Source organism: Ambystoma mexicanum, chromosome 7p (assembly GCF_040938575.1).
Source record: "Ambystoma mexicanum isolate Mex_15411 chromosome 7p, UKY_AmexF1_1, whole genome shotgun sequence".
NCBI lineage: Eukaryota > Metazoa > Chordata > Amphibia > Caudata > Ambystomatidae > Ambystoma > Ambystoma mexicanum.
In genome coordinates this window covers 930,934,560-930,951,716 of record NC_090939.1, presented here as the reverse complement: position 1 = coordinate 930,951,716, position 17,157 = coordinate 930,934,560, and the positions used below count along the sequence as shown (strand labels likewise).

The following is a 17,157-nucleotide window of genomic DNA, read 5'->3' as shown; positions in this document are numbered from 1 at the left end:
TTCAAAGACGTGCAGGAGAAGCTGCAGGAGCAAGGTAAAACACTAAAGGCACAATGGTGTGCCGAACTGCAGGTGCATACGCATATAATACATAGTCACCTGTATCTAGTACTCCAAGAGGTACCCACACTGAAAGAATCACCCAAAGACATTCTTGACCCTGCTATTTTAGACCCAGCGCCCAATCCACCACGTCAGGTACCCATTTTGCCTCCACTACCTTGCTGCCTCAGAGTGAACGCTGTGTAGAAGTCCTGATTCAACCCTGAACTAACCACCCTTGTAAAACAAGTCCACTACAAGATGATCACTCACTAGTGTGAAAGATTGTGCGGATCCCTCACCGAAGCCCTGCCTAAAGTCTCTTCCCAGGTGGCCAGGGGAAGGCAGATGCTTCCTGATCCTACCCCTGGGGGTGGTGTACTGCGGGAGAACCACCTGGGTGGAGACAGGGCCCAGGGTCGTGAGGAGATTCTGTGGGATGACAGTATTTTTCCTCTGACGGGGAGATTCATACTACTATGTCAGAAGAGGTTAGGGCTTATTGTCATTTTAATGTCTCTCAACCTCCTATTAAACCTAAAGTGGTAAACCCTAAGATAGTAACACCAAAGCATACTTAACCAAAAGAATACATCTTTTTGGTCCCTAAAATCAAATGGCCTCCTCAATATCAATAGGTACACTACAAGGAATGGTGGACATGCCTTCTCTAGATCATCTTCCTCAAAGTTAATACCTATAGCCCCTCTGTTAAAATTAATAAGGGAATGAAATCTACCCTTAAAAAGACTAAGAATGTGCCTGTTGTCGCCCTTGTTTTTGCTCTGGCGATGGAGCCCCTGGCCTGTTTGGTACGATCTTCAAGGGACATTAAGGGGGTGGAGTTAGCGGGCTACCAGCACAAGTTAGCGCTCTACGCTGACAACCTCCTGTTTTACATGAGGGATTCCCCAACATCCTTGCCGCACATCATCACATAGGATAGGTTCTGGGTGGTATCCGATTTTAACTACTCCAAATCCACGTTCCTGAACGTCACAGAATCTTGGGAAACAGAGGAGTGGTTAAAAGCTAGCTTTCAGTTCACCTGGGCCTCACAGTCGAAGTACCTAGGGGTCCAGCTAACGGCAAAACTGACCGATTTGTATGCAGCAAACATCCCATCGCAGTTAACGAGAGCTAGACAACACCTGGCAAGGTGGGGAACTTCCAAGATCTCGTGGCTGGGTAGAATAACAGCAGTAAAAATGACCCTGCTACCAAGATTATTGTACACATTCCAGGCTCTCCCAATCTGGATTCCCAAAATGGCGGTGAAAGAATTGCAGGCACAGTTCTTTAAGTTCATTTGGGCCAGGAAACCTCCCAGGGTGGCCAAGCACACGCTTATGACAGCGAGAATAGCGGGGGGTCTGGCAGTACCGGCCATAGAAAGCTATCTTTTTGTGGCTCAAATTTCCCCTGTTCTAGAGAGTCAGGCGGCCGGGACTAATCCGAAGCAGTGGGTCACAATTGAGCAAGAAGAGCTGGGAGCCCCTATACACCACTGGTGCTGGCTCTCTCCCAGACTTAGAAAATTGAGTGGACAGGGACTCCCAACAATGAACATTACATTGGAATATTGGGACAAAGCCGTGCGACAGTACGCTGACACCACTTTTCCCTCCCCCATGACAAGGATTTGGGGCAATAGTGAGTTCCGCCCGGGCTTGAATAGGGGAACACTGCTGAGGTGGTCAGAAGGGAGGCTTCATAGACTGGGAAACTGTTTCAGAATAATCTCCCGCTCACGTTCGACCAGTGTAAACAAGCCTTTCAAATTGGGGACGCGGATAGATATGGCTATATTCAGTTGAGGGACTGGACATCACGGGCCAATGTAGCAACTCAAGGTAAGCAGAGCACAACCACTTTTGAAGATCTATTCAGAGGGAACCCCCCTATCAGCAAAATTGGCGACCCTGTACAAAGTATTAAACTCCAAGAGGTTTAAAGCCCCACATGGATATATGGCAAAGTGGGAGGAGGATCTGGGCAGGCCCATTGATGACCTGGCGTGGTATAACAACGAGGGTGGGCAAGGCATCTCAAGTAGCTAAACTCAAAGAAAATTGTCTCAAAATATTGTGCAGGTGGTATCTGACCCCGGAGCAGTTGCATAAGATGAATCCGCAGCTATCCCCCCAGTGCTGGCGATGTGGGACCTCACACGGCTCGTTCATCCACATATGGTAGGAAGGTCCCCAAGTACAGAGGTTTTGGGAGAAGGTAACTGCAAAAATCAAAGAAATCTGTGGATTCGAACTTGAGCTAGACCCCATGGGGATGTTACTGGGCAATGAGGATTCCCAGGGTCACTACAAACTGGAGGGCAAGAAATCCCGGCTGGTCGTTCAACTATTAGTGGTGGCTAGATTGGTAACAACAAAACATTGGAAAAGCCAAAGTGAGCCAGACATTAAAGATTGGTGGGCATGGATATGGTAGCTGCCATGTGTAAAATCGATGGGGCAATGAAGGGGCGTATGCAGCAATCTGGTAGATTGGGCCCCACTGATTGCTTATGTCAGTGAATACGATAACCCTAATGTCATCATAACCCTCAGGAGATTATATCATTTTCGCTAGTCTAGAATGAATAGAAAGTGCTGAACAGTAATACACCATGACTGTTTGAATGTTAAATGCTGAGCTGCATTTTTTCACTTAGTATATTGATATGAAGTTTGAATTTTGGTTTCTTAACAGTTCTTGAGAGAGATTCAATGCACAGGGCTCTATGAGCACATTGGACTGCGACTTAACATGAATACTGAAGGGGCCGTGAGGGAAAATGAACCGCCCCCCCCCCCCCACTTCTTGTGTAAGATTAAGATGCAATACAGTGGAGTATGTTGTAAATGTGCTAAATAATAACGTTTAAATCGCAAAAAAAAAAATTACTAATTAGAAACACCCAACTTTGATTAAGTAAATTAGATGCCCCGGAATTCTACAGGGACTCCTATGAAGTAAAGGGCGGATTAAGCATGTGGATGCAGAAGAGTGGCAATTAGACCCAACAGCCTTTGCAAGGGCCAGGAAATTGACACTAGTAGCTTACACCTGAAACCAATTGCGCAACCTGTGAGGCATAAAAGGCTGCAGCAGGAGAGAGAAGGAAGGAGCTGGAAGGCTGGCAGTAGTAGCAGTAGTAGAAGAGCAAAAGGATGGCAAATCACATGGAAGTGTAATCACAGAAAGGATGTCAGATCGTGGAGACAGCAGATTTCACCTGCAAGTTCTGAGGGTATCCTGTGTTCTCAAACCCTGCATTGCCATGGCTGCACAGACAGACGTGCTGAGAGTGGAGTTTTCCCCCATGTGAACCTACTGGCTTTGATTGAAGAGCCGTGACAGTGCTGAAGCCCGAGGCCCATTGCAGAAAGCAAGCTGAAGGACAGAGGAGTGAAGGACACGAAGTGGCGTGGCCGGACTTGAGACACTTGTGCTGCAGAAAGGTCTGGGTCCCAAGTATGCCCCAAGTAGTAGTAGAAGTTGAAGTCAGGAAGGGGAAGCAGATCACAACTGCAGTGTTCCTGGAGCCGGTGAGTGAAGCTCAGTGTTCGGGTTCACTCAGAAAGCCTTGCCAGTAACTGTTACCAGCTCTAAAGTAAATCACGTAAGAGTAGAAGCGAGTATAAACTGTTTGTCGTTGTGAAAAGTATTTCAAACAATGGAAATGTAACACACGCACTAATAGCGAAAGCCGTAGTGTCCGCGTAAGAAGAAAAGCCTCTTATTTTCCATTGTTGAACTATTTACTATTGCATGAGTGGTCACGTGTCCCTAACTAAAGAGGGAGCGCCGGGTAAAACATTCAGAAAACCCTAACCTGGACTTTCACAAGTTTTAAAAATGCATACAGCATCAAAGGAAGGTCACGTGTGGCCAATTGTTATTCCCGAAAGGAGTTTGAAAGCATCTCTGTGATAGTGTGTGGGAATACAATCACTTGCAATCCTTTAAGGTTAGAGATCTATCTTAAAGAGTGGTCGCGTGTGCCTAAATCTGAACCTTGTGCTATTAATAACAATTATTCTTTAAACCCAGAGGTTGTTGTACTGACAAGAAGAGCAAGCATTACCCAAGCCAAGAGGCAAACCCTTCAGATAGTGAAACAAATCCTATTTAGAACCATCCACCTGATTTATAAACATGTTAAAGGTCCAGTGTCCTTTGATACAATTGTGACATTGTTGTCTGAAGCTGGAAGTGTGGCAATACAGCTTCAAGGTAGCTACTGGAACCAAGAAGGTGTGAACAAAGCTGTGCTAGGGAAGGGAGTGGGTGTAAAGAAGAACAGGAATAATAATGTTTAATGCTGAGACTGCTGAAGTTGAGAGAAAGTCAGTCTTGAGGCAGAGGCAGGTCATACTTGTGGCAGTAAGGCAGACAGAAGAGGCGAAGACGCTGCCCTTTTCTTGGAGCATGGGAAAGCAGAGTGCCTTGCCTACCTGTAGAGGTTGAAGTGTCTTGTCTTTATATCCCTAATAATCCTGAAGTATAAAGTTGTGAAGCCAGCAGAGGTGTAAAGTGCGCGAGTTTCTGTTGAGCTGTTACTGAAAAATGCTTCAATTGCTTTAACTGATTTAATTGTTCTAACTCTGTGAAGTGTGCCAGAGAAACACTTCATTCATCTACGGCGCTGTTTTGCTGGGCGAGAACACACTGTGTGTTGGAACTCCGCCTTCCACTGACAACTGTCTAATGCCTACAAAAGAGAAACCAGACAGCCCTTGTGGCGTGATGCCTGCAGAGGTGTAAAGGGCGCGAGTTGCTGTTGGACTGTTGGGCGTGTGGGAACACTCTCTTGGCCCTCACATTTCTGGACGTGGAGTGTTTGTCGGAGTGGAAGTGATGTAAAAAATATGGAGCAAAAGTTTCTCAGCCAGCGTACCAGGAGTCAGTTACGTGCCTATGATTTGCATACTAAAGTGAGCTGTATTTCTAAACAGCCAAAGCTGCATTCGTCTACTTCCAATATTACCAACAATGGTCACGTATATGTGCAGCCGAGTGAGGGCCTCTTGGAACACAGCATTATAGAAACACCAATATGCACGTGTGCCCCAATTGATTAACATGCAGGCGCCTCAGTTTTGAATATAGATACACTCTACCCCCCACCAAACCTCACCAGTGGCCCCTCTATAGCCCTTGTGGCGTCTTCTCCATCACGGCCACTGAATGAGTGAACCGCATTTGCCCACGCTATAATAAACTTCGTTCATAGGGGTGGCCGTGATGCAGATGCAGTCTTTGCCCAACCGGAGTGTGATGTGTCAGCTTGTTCGGATATAGAGCGAGGCTTATTGCCGACGCCTGTGCCGGAGCCGCTGTTAACAAATACGGCCCCCGTGTGCCCGCAAGAGAAAGCTACACCCTCAAAGATAGCGATGACAAAACAAAACAGCCCCATAAATTTGAAGGAAGAAAATCAAGACGGTCATAGTATCTCGCAGGCCAGTTCCAGAAACATTGCGAAAATGGATTTAAAACCCCCCAAAAAAGCGACAACTAAGAGGAGCTAATCTAACTCTGATGTGGGCTCCCTGAGATGGCATTATAGAGCAAAAACATCTCTAAATGCCGTGTATACAAAGCAGAAAAATAAACCTTCAAAGAAGAATGCTTCCCAAGCAGACACATCCAGCAAATGAACAATAGCAACTGAGGTGACAGATGAGGATCTGTTATATGGCACTCAGTTGCTGTGTAACGATGCAGAACACTTAGGTTCACTGAGTGGCAGCGTGTTGGCAAACAAGCTTTCACTAGCAGCAGTGGGTTCAGAAGGTATCGAAAACCTTTTGGAGTGGAGCCTAATGTATTGCAAACGCCTGATCTTGCTGTGGAGACGGAGCAAACACTGAACCCGCTGGAGCCTTTGGAGCTCCCACGGGAGGTCCCACTCGATAAAAGTCGCGAAACTCATGAGTCGCTCATGGCATCACCAACATCGAGAACAGTGCCAGCAATTAGACCCCCAACAAATTAATTAAACAATCCTTTGGATATTCATCTAGAAGTGCCGCAGCCCCAGCTGGATCTAAAAACCTGAGCTCCAAAGCGCCTGAGATTGACGGTCAGGTTGAGTGCGTCACTTAAGCATGATATTCAGACGCACATCGGCGAGAGCACAGATGCAAACAGAAGCCACCTAAAGGAACACAATGGAGTAAACAATTTAATTTGCTGTCCAACTAGATGTGAGACCATATCACATTGAGGGATAGCGACTGACAGCAGCACCAAGGGGGTTTCCTTTACTAACCAAATACTGCCAAATACAAGCAACCTGCATGAGAAATTAATATTGAGTGCCTGTAGAGGTCTCATACATAAATAAACTGAGTACTCCGAAGAGAACGGTCATCACTGCACCACCATCACTTCCCGGAAACGTTATTAGCTGTGATGAGTATACAGACTCTTCTGAAATAAGTGAAAGTGATAGCTCGAGAATGTGAACAAAATAAAAGTCAGCATTTCAGACATCAAACCCCAAACAAATGGAGCAAGAAGACAGATTTGAGGCTTCTCCACATGGGTGAAAGAAGTGCACGAAGTAATTAGCTCCTCAATGGCAATAACCATGGCTATATTTCTTAAAATGTACGAGAACCTGAATGATAATGTTAGAGATCAAGATAACTTAACAGCACTGATGAACAGTAAGATGATGTACGTTGAGTCGGAGGCACTTAAGGAAAAATGCAGTCGAGAAAAAGAAATGGAAGGCGTAGTCCTCAAAACATTGACTGATCTATTACAGGACGCAAAATCAGATAAGCGCTTATTCTTAGAGGGAATTACGGAGATTGTATCAAAGATCTATCCTTTGGCGAAGGAAACCCAAGTAGCCCATCCAAAAAGCCTTAAGAAAACATTGAAAAAAACAGACGAAGTTCAAATCTATTCTATCCCAGTGGCCCAGGAAATACAAACTTCGAAAAAGGCCAATGGGACTCTTGCCAGTCAAAATGGAATTACTCTGGTTCAATCTCAATCAATGTCAATTTTACCATCACTGGATTATATCGATGAAATAATCATCATCAAGCCTAATAAACCGACCCAGGAGAACACTAATATTGGAAATGTACCTAACATGACAAACACATTTTCAATCTTTGAACAAAAGAAGTCGGATGAAAACCAAATTCAAACCACAAAAATTAGTGGATTTAAACAAACATGTAAGACCAAAAATATAAGAAAACAAGACGCAAAAAGGTTCTGTGGTTCCCGAAGCTTCCTGAGAACTCTCTCTATACCAGCTGGAAACTCGAACCCAAGACCCTCGCCCGTCCCAAAAAAAAGACTATAAACAAAATCACAGTAAAACCAATATCTGTTCCAGTTACTTCAAAAACGTTGTATATCCCCCTGAAAGCTGCGAGTGAAAATGACGAAAGCACACAAGAATTACTTGATTTCTCTGTATATGAAACAGATGATCAATTTGAAAATTCAGGACTTGAAAGGAAAATAAATGACTTCAATGTTTATGACGCAACTAAGGTTTGTTTATCGTCTCAAGAAACAAACATTGAAGCTTCTGAGTTTGTAACAGTGAGTGAAAAACGAGCCAGATGTAATCACAAATATATTCATGCCAACAGCACTGTGACTCAAATTCTGGAAAAGAAGCCAATTTTTTCCAAACCCACGATGAATCCGATACAAATTGGTGTTAATAGCAGCAAACCATTGAATAATCAACCAACTAGAATGGGGAAAAAAAATGGGAATAACAGAACAAACGGAAAAAAAGCAATTATTCAAGACGCCAATACCGTGCTAACTCTAGAGAGAATCATTAGAGCCACGGATGGTCTCATCCTTAATAGATCATCTATTATGAAAATGTTACAGTATATACCACAATTAAAAACAATTTGATCCGAAGAAATATTAACTGAGTTTTCCGAACGAGACCAGAAATGATACAGTGGATATAACCCTCAATTCTGTGGTTCTAGCATCCATAATAATTGAACGATTGCTTGGTTTCAAGATCAGAAGAAGTATGGTAAAAGTTGAGCTGCAGGTTCCAACTGGGAAGCGTGAGAACGAAAGTGCCATTACAAGTATACATCAAGAGGAAAAGGCAAAAGAAATTTTAAGCTAAAAAAAAATAGCAAACAAGCCATACAAATATGACATCTTGGGACATAGAGAGCGCCAATTACCGAAATATGATCAAAGAAAAAGGTCATTTAAATAAAATCCAAATTATCATAAATGGCCCGATGTCAACCCCTCATTCAGCCTCAAACCATCAACCAGCTTCAAAATCAGGATCATTAGAGGATCCAGAATATTGGAGTTGGGTGGCCGGAACCCTTACAACGAAATCCAGCAACTAGGATAAGAGGATAGATTGCAAGGAAACTTGGAAGATTGCAAGCTGGAACACCAGGAGTTACCGACATCTTTTCAATGAAGTGGAGTAGCCAATAAGTGACAAAGAAATCTTATGTATTCAAGAGTCTTAGAGGAACCTCCCCTGGTAGATGGCTACACTGTAGTCGTTAACCCTGCAGAAGGAGTCGAGAGTGGAAGACCTTCAGCGGGGTTATTGACATTGATCAAAAACGGGACCTGCATATCCGTAATAGAATCAGTAAATTTAAACTCATACATACAGTCAACCATCGTCCAAATAGATCTAGGTGATGAACAAATATGCAAAGCTCTATTAGTGATAAACGTTTATTGGAATCCACTAGATAAGGAAGGAAATTATTTCCTCGACTTAATAACAAGCTGACTTGATCAAATAAGGGAAAAGGAACAAGTTACTTACCTGTAACTGTTGTTCTCCAGCATGGGTCTGGCATGGATTCACATGCTCATGAATATTCCCCGTCGTCAGGCTGGGAATCCTCGGTAAAGAAAAAACCAGTATCAGTTTCGATTCTGATCTGCCTTTCGTAGTAATAACCAATCACTGATCACTGCGTCATACTGACCACAGCCAATGACTGCCCTCTACCTAAGCCCCGCCTCTGGCAGCCATCTTCAGATTTGGAAGCACGTGAAGTGGCAGTATGACCAAGTGAAGAGCCGCAGAGGGGTAGGCGGGAGGGTTCGCATGTGAATCCATGCCAGACCCATGCTGGAGAACAACAGTTACAGGTAAGTAACTTGTTCCTTCTCCAGCATGGGGTCTGGCATGGATTCACATGCTCATGAATAAAGAATACATAGCAGTACACACATGCACAACCACGGGAGGTGGCAAAGGCTCAACATTAAGCATTACATCAAACTCAACATTAAGCATCTTACCTCCTCACCAGGCTCACCTCAGGCGAACAGGTTGCGCAGCACTGCTTGGCCGACCCTGGACTCCTCCCTGGAATCCCGGTCGACGCAGTAGAATTTCGTGAAGGTGTGCGTCGACCTCCACGTAGCAGCCCTGCATATATCCAGCAGGGGCACACCAGATAGGAACGCCGTGGTAGCTGCGATCGCTCTGGTGGAATTGGCTCTCGGACGGCCAGGCAGCGGTCGGTTTGCCAACCGGTGACAGTACATGATACAGCCGGAGAGCCATCTGGAAATGGAAGCCTTCGAGAGAGCCTTCCCCTGATTGACAGGTCCAAAGTTCACAAAGAGTTGTGACGTCTTCCGAAAACACTTCGTGCGGTCCACGTAGAACTTCAGCGCTCTAGCCACATCCAGCGAGTGCAAAGTCCTCTCAGCCGGCGACGAAGGCGACGGGAAAAACACAGGCAACACCAAGGGTTCGTTGAGATGGAAGTCCGACGGTACCTTGGGCATGAAGGAGGGGTGCGTCCTGAGCACTACCCTTGTGTCGTGAAAAGTCAAGTACGGGGCCTTACAGGAAAGGGCCTGGATCTCTCCCACTCGTCGTGCGGAGGTGATGGCCACAAGAAACGCTGTTTTCCACGACAGAAATTTCAACGGAGCCGAGTGCAGAGGCTCGAACGGAGGTCCCATGAGCTTGGTCAGCACCACGTTGAGCTCCCACGCCGGGGCCGGAGCCTTCACCGGCGGGAACGATCTGAACAGTCCCTTCATGAACTCTTTCACCAGACGATGAGACCACAAGGACGTCCGCCCCGTGGTTCTGGTGTATCGGGAGATCGCAGCAAGATGAATCTTGATGGACGCGTGTGCCAGTCCAGCTTTGGCCAGCGTCAGCAGGTACGGCAGTACTTGGGGAGCCGTAATCCGTAGAGGGTTAATCTTCTGTGCGTGGCACCAGACAGAGAACCTCTTCCATTTGTGTCCGTAGCATTTAAGAGTCGAGGACGCCCTGGCCTTTGCAAGAACCTCTCTGCAGTCGGCCGGTATGTCGTATCCTCCAAACTCTAGCGCTGCAGGAGCCAGGCCTGCAAGTTCAGCGATTTCGGGTCGTGGTGGAGGATGGCGCCTCCTTCCCTGGAGAGTAGATCCGCGTCCACCGGCAGCTTGATTGGCGGGGACGCTGACAAGACCAGAAGGTCCGGGAACCATATCTGCCTCGGCCACGCAGGTGCGACGAGGATCATCCTGCACCGTGACCTCTTGAGCTGGTTGACGAGCCGGATTAGCAGTGGCAAAGGAGGGAACGCGTAGAGGAACAGGCCCTCCCAGGGGAACGAGAAAGCATCGCCCATGCTCCTCGCCTGGGGAAACCTGCTGGCGAACCTCCGGCACTTGGAGTTCGTCGCCGTCGCGAACAGGTCGATCTGGGGTGTGCCCCACCGTCGGAAGAGGCGATCCACTAGATCCTGCCGTAGCTCCCACTCGTGGCACAAGCGCAGCTCCCTGCTGAGTGAGTCAGCGATGGTGTTTTTTATCCCTGCCAGATGAAACGGCACCAGAAATATCCTTTGGGCGACGGCCCAATGCCACAGGTCCTGCGCCTCCTTGGACAGTGCTGGGGACCTGGTTCCGCCCTGTTTCCTGATGTAAAACATGGTGGTGGTGTTGTCGGTGAAGATCCTCACCACCTTGCCCTTGAGGGACGGAAGGAAGGACCTGAGGGCCCAAAACACTGCACGGAGCTCCAGGACGTTGATATGTAGGGATTTCTCAGTCGGGAGCCAAAGGCCTCTTGCGTGCAGATTTTCGGTGTGCGCTCCCCACCCTTCCAGGGAGGCATCCGTGGTCACTGTCTCCTGGTGGGCTGGGGTCTGGAAGTCCATGCCCGCCGTCAGATGCGCGCGGGTGCCCCACCACCGGATCGCTCGTCGGAAACTCTCGTCGAGTGTGATCCTTTCCTCGAAGCTGCCCGTCGTTTGGATCCAGCGCGCGTCCAGGAACTCCTGCAACGGGCGCATCCGGAGCCTGCACATGGGAATGAGGTAGATGCAGGAAGACATCATTCCGAGGAGGGACTTGATGGACCTCACCTTGGCCGCGTCGGCCACCAACATCCGCTGCACCTTGCCCAGGATGGTCCTGGTCCTCTCCTCCGACAGGGAGGCCAGAAGGGACACTGTGTTGAGCCTCGCTCCCAGAAACAGAGCGTCTTGCGCGGGTACCAGGTGGGATTTGGCGTAGTTCACGGAGAATCCCAGGTCCGTGAGAAGTTGGACGGTCCTTGCCGTGTGAACCACGGCGAGCTCCCTCGTCTTGGCTCGGATGAGCCAGTCGTCCAGGTAGGGGTAGACGTGGACCCCCTCGCGGCGCAGTGCGCCGCCACCGGTGCGAGGCACTTGGTGAATACCCTGGGTGCCGACCGTAGTCTGAAGGGGAGGGCTTTGAACTGGTAATGACGCCCTTGGACCACAAACCTGAGGAATTTTCAGTGCCCCTTTAGGATGGGAATATGGAAGTAGACATCCTCCAAATCCAACGACGACAGGAAGTCTCCTTCCTCCAGCTGACCCAGGACGTGCTGGAGGGTGACCATCCGGAACTTCTGCGCCTTGATGAACTTGTTCAGACGTCGCAGGTCCAGGATGGGGCGCCATCCCCCCGTCTTCTTCTTCACGAGGAAGTATCTCGAGTAAACTCCGGAGCCCCAAAGCCTCTTTGGGACGAGTTCGATGGCGCCCTTCCTGAGCATCGCCTTTACCTCCAGGAGAAGTTGAGGGACGTGAAGTTCTTTCCTGGCCACGGGGGGGACGCGCGGGAACCTTCTTTGAAACTCGAGCGCGTGGCCCCGGGCCAAGGCGTCCAGCACCCAACGGTCGGTGGAGATGGACTCCCACACCGAAAAAACGAAGTTTTTGAGAAAAAACATGAAAAAAAATAGCACTAACGCTCGAGAGCAATAGCACGAGGATCCCAACACATGAACGTGCGGTAAAAATCTGAAGATGGCTGCCAGAGGCGGGGCTTAGGTAGAGGGCAGTCATTGGCTGTGGTCAGTATGACGCAGAGATCAGTGATTGGTTATTACTACGAAAGACAGATCAGAATCGAAACTGATACTGGTTTTTTCTTTACCGAGGATTCCCAGCCTGACGACGGGGAATATTCATGAGAATGTGAATCCATGCCAGACCCCATGCTGGAGAAATACTGCAACGTCTACATAATGATCTGTGGAGACCTTAACACAAACTGCTTCGAAGACGAGTGGATCAAGTCCCAGTTTAAAAACAAGCCACAATGGAAAAAAATGTGCCCGTGGAAAAAGCTGGATGGAAGAAAAAGAAGTAAGAAGAATCCATAGACGGCAACATGAAAGGTGATATACCGCCATCCACTATTTGGACCAATGGCAAAACATCTGAGAATTTACTGCAAAGAATCTTGAGGTTAAATGTGGCACCCATTTTGCACAGCAACCAGGATCTCGTTATTGCCACAGTAGCTAGAGGCAAGAAAATGAGGAAACCAGTACGGAATGTGGAGGTCGAACTTGAATCAGGTCGAAATCGCTTACGAATAAAATAAAAGGATGTCCCAATACTAATAAAGAGCTTGGAACTTTGGCAATCTAAAGAACCAAACTCAGTAGAATACAATCTGAAGCTACAGAATTTTAAAGAAAACACTGCAAAGTCGACAAAACCACACTTGAAACCTAATCATATATATGACACAAAAGTATCGAAATAGTATAAATCGAAACCTACTTTGGAGAAAGTTAGAAAGGAGGAGGTGCCCACAAGACCTCTTCACAGCAATAAAAGATTTATACTCAAATACATCAATGAAGGTAAAGTTAGATCAGCCTGGCCACCTATCAAAAACATTTTAACAAAAAAAGGCTTAAAACAAGGGTGCGTCTTGGCAGCCACCCTTGTTTGCTTCTATATAGAAGATCTGCAAAGAATATCAGAAAATATTTCGTCCTTTCCACCAAAAATAAATGGATCTCCAGTGGGAAGATTACTGTACGCTGACAAACTCCTCATTTTAGATCAGACTAAAATCGGCCTCCATAGGTCTATAAACCTACAAGAAAACTATGTAGCATAAAAAGAATTGAAAATTAATGTAGCAAAATCAGAAATTATGGTGCTTGGTGACAGAAGATGGAAAGGAAACAAAAAAAAAAAATTGGAATAAATGGAAAGCAAATTGAACCAAGCTGCGAAATGAAGTACTTGGGTGTACAATTAAGTTCAGTAAAGAGTGAAGATCCATGGATGAACATGCTGAAATCTAAAGCAAAAATACTAACTGCTCAAGGGAAAATGATCAATAAAAGATATGGAAAATGTATTGCTAGAACCAATATTGACATTCTATAGACAAAGTAATTCCATCATTGATATTTGGCTGAAAAACCTGCATGGGCATAGGGAAGAGCTCTAGAACGTCCTGGAGGGACTTTTTTGGAAAATTCTTTTGCCAATTCCAAAGGCGATCCCAATGGCAGTAATTCGTCATGAATTAGGTTTATCTTCACTTTACGCCCATATAACATATAATAAGCTAATGCTATATAGTAAGACGATGCTTAGCGATTGCCCACCACAATTCGAAGTGCTTAGAGTAGATAGTACTGGAATTACGGAGCGAGTTGTGGAAGAATGGAAAAAGGACTGTGACCTTGCATTGAGCATATTAGGAATGGTGCCAAATACTTTAATAGATAATCCAAAACTGGTTAAGAGAATGATTTGGGCAATAGATTGGCAAAAAACAGAAGAATTGAGAGCAAAATCACAGACACATAAGTTGCTGGAAACTAATTGGGGTGCAATGAGTATTATCCAAGAATACCTAAATGTTTCAGCAAACAAAGAGGCTTGCTGCTACGATTTAGATTAAATGTACTTTACACCAAAACTACTATGGCAAGATACGAAAAAGAACAGATTTGCAGAAAATGCAGACTGTGCAAGCAAGAAAGTGAAACGCTACAAGATCTGATGTTGTTCTGTACAGAGTTGAAAGAATTAAGAACCACCTACCTGCACGACCACATTGTGCATCTATGTGGGTTGGATGCTAAGAAATGGTGGGAACTAATATATGAATGTCGAAATAAGACAAACTATGCAACAACAAAATTCCTCGAGCAGACATTCAAGATGCTGGAAGAGAAGAGTTAAACGTTGTAAGACAGTCGAGTAAGATGGACAAAAGCAATAAAAAGCGACTCAATCAAAGATGATGATTGATTTTACTATCTGAACTATATTAACGTGCATGGTTAATCACACTAAATGGATTTCAGTGTGTTTGTTCATTTTAATGGATCTGAATTTTCCTTTTTCTTCCTCTTCTTACTTTTTGGTTGTTGCATCGTTATGAGTTAAGTTAGAATTTGTTTTTCCTTTTCTTGATTGCTTTGTTTTGTTTCTTTCTTCTGCCTTTAATTCCTTCTTTTTTGCTTTCTTTTTAACTTCAACAATAGTGAAAAAGTTTGTAATGAACTATGTACACTAATAAAAAAGAATAAATAAAGTTGAAGCAGAAGTACCTGAACTGTGGTGGTGTATAAAACTGTCAGTGGATGTTACATTGTAGTTGGTTGAAGTAGTGGCATACTGTGGAACAAATGAGTCTGTTCCCACAGTAATAGTAGTAGAAGGGTGGTTGTCGAGAGGAAAACAACAAACCAACTGTAGCAAAACAATCTTGGAAAGAGGATATCAAAGATTATCATTGGTGCTATTTTCTTGGCTGGAATTGGAAAGGATCTTTTCAACTGAAAGCAGAAGAACTGTTACCAGTGGGTTTGTGTTGGCTGACCTTTTGTTTTGACTTGGAAATTACAAGAACTGGTTTAAGACTTTTCTTTCCTTTCGAAATTGATAAGAATTGGTCCAATACTCATGAATGGATGGCCAGGACACAGTTGCCCGAAAGAACCCGAGACCGGCCAAGGACTTGGACAAAGCTGAAGCAGAGACGCAAGGCAGAGAAGCAATGTACATAGCCCAGTGACAGAGCAGAGATGCAGACCTTCAAGATGATGCACAAGGGGACAATAGAATGTGATAACTAGATGTGATAAGTCAACAGGGCAGGAGCGGAACGGGTATCGTGGATGTCCGGTAGCGGGAACGCTAACGCGAACCCAACACCCCCCTCTAGAGCAGTTGAGGGCCGAGTTTTAGGGCCCAACCGAAGGGCACCAGGAAACTCGTCTTACGACGCAGTGGAATGGAGCGGAAACCGGATTATCCCAGCATGCATGGCGTAGCGGGACTAGTTATGTTTGCTGTGGGGAAGGGGCTTGGGGGGACTGGAAGGGGGATAGGGTGGTTGGGGAAACGGGGTAAGGAGGTAGAAGGGGGGCAGGACAGTAATGGGGAGCATGTCACAGGTAATAGTAGATTGCATCAAACTCCTCCTCCGGCTGGCCACAGGCTGGTGGCCTCACTAACTCTCCAGTAGGAACAATGATGGCTAACACGGTCAGAATTATGACCAGGAATTTGATAGGGCTCAATAACTACGTGAAGGTTAAGAGAGTAAGCATGTATATCCGGCGCAACAAGGTTGGGATAGCGCTATTGCAAGAAATGCATCTGGACAGGCAGAAGCAAAAGAACTGGGGGAAGGCGTGGGGGGGTGTGCTGGTGGGATCAACATATTCAACATATGCGAGAGGGGTCCTTATTTGGATAGCCTCTGAAGTTCTGTTCAAAGTATTGGCAGTGAAAACCGACAATGAGGGCAGGATGGTGCTGGTGCATGGGTTACTAGAGAGCCGTGAGATTTGTGTGGTAAACACCTTCGCTCCTAATCATGACGCCACTGTGTTCTTTAGATCACTACATGCAAGACTGGCTCATATAGACATGGCACTCTGATTTGGGGAGGGAACTTTAATTTTACCATAGACACAACTCTGGATAGGTCTGACACCAAGCACAAGAGGCCATCCCCCCCTGGCTAAGGTATTAAACATACTAGTAGAACATTTCAATCTACGCGAACTGTGGAGGGCAGAGCATGTGGAAGCGATTGGGTATTCCTATTACTCTGCACTGCATAAAATGTACACCAACATAGATTACATGTTCACAGGAGGGGAGAGCGTACCCGAATTCTCGGGGACGCAATACTTAGATAGAATACTGTCGTACCACTTGCCACTGGTGACGAGATGGAGAGTATCAGCTCCCAGACCACCGATCCCCACGTGGAAATTGAGAAGCGAAGCGCTGCAGGACACTGCATTTGCTGAGCATGTCGGGAATAATACCGTTGAATATATAAAAGTGGATGGGGGAGCGTTAATAAATTGAGCACAGTATGGGAAGCATATAAAGTGGTTATCAGGGGGTGATGATACCCGAGTCTGGGGGGTGCAGAAGGTCCTCGTAAGGGAACTAGAGAAGACAGAGAGGGAGCTGAAGGAGAAGTAGGGGGAGGCCCCGATAGGACAGGAACAGCTGAAGGAGATGATAGCACTGAAGCAAACTGACCTGGCACAATGGGACAGGCTCAGGAAGTTTAATTATGCAAAGTACCTGCAGAGGAGTCATGCGATGGGAGATAAACCGGGAAGGAGGCTGGTGTGGTTGTGTAAACGCGAGACCGCCAGGTCACCGATTTGCGCAGTCAGGAATGCAGAGATGGAAGAAGTTGGGACGCAGGAGGGGATAAACAAGGTGTTCTCCGAATACTATAAGGCATTATACGCAGCTCCCCAAGGCGGTATGGAAGAGGACATACAAGATATACTTGCTCAGATAGATCTGCCCAAATTAGATGGCCCCCTGGCAGAGTTAC

The 17,157-nt window shown here is 46.2% G+C and overlaps 1 protein-coding gene across 3 annotated transcripts in view; it reads right to left on the bottom strand.

The window, feature by feature from the left end:
- Positions 1-17,157, bottom strand: part of TBC1D23 (TBC1 domain family member 23) — a 1,631,981-nt gene that overhangs the window by 1,054,472 nt on the left and 560,352 nt on the right. The window lies entirely within an intron of this gene.